This window comes from Pteropus alecto, unplaced genomic scaffold (assembly GCF_000325575.1).
Source record: "Pteropus alecto unplaced genomic scaffold, ASM32557v1 scaffold270, whole genome shotgun sequence".
Classification (NCBI taxonomy): Eukaryota; Metazoa; Chordata; class Mammalia; order Chiroptera; family Pteropodidae; genus Pteropus; species Pteropus alecto.
In genome coordinates this window covers 10,922,678-10,925,535 of record NW_006430735.1, presented here as the reverse complement: position 1 = coordinate 10,925,535, position 2,858 = coordinate 10,922,678, and the positions used below count along the sequence as shown (strand labels likewise).

Here is a 2,858-nt window from a genome sequence, read left to right as displayed (position 1 = left end):
ATTTGAATAAAGGGAACCATAAAAATGTATCCTTCTGTGTCATTCAAATGACCAGATATAAAATATGAGCCAGGCCAGTAATAAAACTTCACCATTTAGTGAGAGGATGTAGGTGAACATCTCAAAGTTCCCCAGTGGGGAGGCCTTCTGGATTCTAATGTAGGCTTCTCACTGATATTTAGTATCTTTTGAGATGGTTCCTAAGCACCTAGAAGTTAGGAATGGAAGCAGTGAGAAGATCTATAATAGTCTGTCCCTCAAAAGAACAGGTCTTAAAGGGGAACACTCGTTCATCTAATGTTGTCATTGCCATCTGAACTATGGGTTTTCATCCTTTCTATAAAGTGGGGCTGTGGGGTACAGTGCTTTTTCTGATGAAATCATGCTTCCCCATACCACCAGCCTGGGTGCAGGCCTTCTTCATGCTGAAACCATAGATTTTGTGCATATTTGTTAATCCTGAAGTTAAAAATCAAAGTTAAGCCCAAATAGAGGAATGCTGACTGTGAACTGAGGCAACTGGTTCCCAAAGGGTGACCATAGTTCTTTCTTCCTTTTACTTGTTGTAAAAGTCCTTGTCAATGGAAGTATCCCTTTCTAGTTGTTCTAGTTTTAAAATTTTCATGAGCAGTATAATGTATAATGGACACAAAGTCACAATCTTATTATTACTGTTGATGGTCTTAGTTATTTAGGAGTAATAGGTGAGATAAAAGCCTATTCTTCTGGACCAAACATTGAGAAATCTGTTAGGCCTCAAAAGATTTCTTTTTTTAGTAAAATAACCTCATTTAGAGATTAAATCTGTCATAAGGTGCTATAAATATGTTACAAATATAAGTGCTTTAGAAAAATAACACTTGTACTATGCTAGCTTGATTTTGTCTTTTAGTGCTTAGTCTTCCACAGCAATTGAGATTTCAGGGGAATGTGTGATATTTTTCTTAAAACCATTACTGAATTCAGCAGTTTTGTAGGATTTATATATAAGTGTGTGTGTGTATATAACATAACATGTATATTTTTTCTCCCCATCTATTTCTTGCCACTGCAGTCCTGTGGTTGCTATGGAGAAGGTTATGATAAGGAAATACATCAGAAGTTAAAAGTTCTTCTTGCATCTGGGACAGAAATAACATCCCCCTCCCTCCCAATCTCTTTAGGCCTTCCCCCCATGTGATGATCTTTAGTACTACACTACCTATTGCTGACAGGTGGATGGCTTGATGCTTTATTTAAAAACTTACACAGAGGAGATAATTCTCATTTTTACTTTTAAACTATATCACTTTATCATTTTAGTATAGGCGCAGGAAAGAATAGGCATATTAGGGTGAATCATCAACTTGGGACATTCCTCTTTTGTATGAGTGATTTTTTCCTTCCGTTTTATTTGTGTGTTTAAATTATTTATTTTTATTTGCTAATATGAGGGAGGAAAAGCTTAGAGAAAGGACCTGATGTAGAACAGTTGGGATTTGGTTAATCTGCTTAGAAATAACATTAAGCAGTGGATCAGATGCTGTCAACAATACAGGGCCTTCTATCCCCATTATCTTCCCATTTTTGTTTTGCTTATTCTTCCTGCACTGTTTTTGGTTTCATTTAGATTTATATTTTTATTTCCTGCCAGGTATGTATGTATGTATGTATGTATATATGTATGTATGTATGTAAGTATGTATCAAATAACTGTATAACTATGATTTTCTTGAGACATTTCATGCCTCTAGGACAATTACGTTTCTTACTGCTTATTACTATGGTTTTTTTCTGAGGTCAGATTCAATTGCTATTTATTAAGAACCTCCTAATGCAAGCCACTTTAATGTACACTTCTTCAGAGTGATCTCATGAGGTAGATATTTTTATCCCTTTTCTTAAAAATGCAAAAAAAAAAAAAAGAGTAAGGCACAAAGAGTTTAAGAAAGGGTTCACAGCTAGTAAGTAGCTGTTCCCACATTCTAAATCCTGTGCTCTCTTCACCAGGAGGCTGTAAAGAGTAGACATAGGAATGCCTCAGAATCAGACTAGATAGACATTGGTTTGAATCTCAGTTTTATCTGGTAACATTTTAAACATCTCTGGGCCAAGGTGTCCTCATGTAGAAAATGTGATTAATGATCATATCACCTCCCAGTCTTGTTTGTTATGAAGCTTATATAAACAACTTAGAACAGTACTTGGCATGTAAATTCTTGATGAATATTATCAGATACATATTGGACATTTACTTTATTATGGTCATTGTATGCTGAAACTTGGGCATATAGTTTTACTTAGAATCTGGTGAGAAAGGCCTGCTAAGAGAATTTAAAGTGTTATGACAGTTTCAGGGAAGTACAAAATGCTGTGGAGGTGTTTAAAGGGGAAATGTAACCAGCTCTGGAGGTCAGGGAAAGTTTGAATCTGAAGAATAGTTAAGAATTAGAAGGACCGTGTGTGCGTGTTCATGTGTGTATGTATAGTAGAGGAAGGTATTTCAAGCTAAGGAAAGACATACAAATTTGGGAAAGCCCACTTTATTCCTGGACCTGAGAAAAGTCCACTGTGGGAGGAAATGCTATAAGATTGGCTGGAAAAACAGGCAGAGGCCAGATTAAGCAAGGCCTTGAAGGCCATACAAACTACTTCGGTGTATGATGCCACGTTACTTCTCTCTGCATTGTTAAATTTCTAAGAGCTTCTTTCTTTTTTTATTCATTTTTTAAATTAAGTTTATTGGGGTAACGTTGGTTAATACAATTATATAATTTTCAAGTGTACATTATAATTTGACATCTATATATTCTATTGTGTGATTACCACCCAGAGTCCAGTTTCCTTCAGCTACCATATATTTGATCCCCTTTACCCAC

General features: G+C 35.7%; 1 protein-coding gene across 2 annotated transcripts in view; it reads left to right on the top strand.

The window, feature by feature from the left end:
- IGSF11 (immunoglobulin superfamily member 11) overlaps positions 1-2,858 on the top strand; it is a 119,959-nt gene that overhangs the window by 78,865 nt on the left and 38,236 nt on the right. The gene's annotated exons all lie outside the window — the stretch shown is intronic.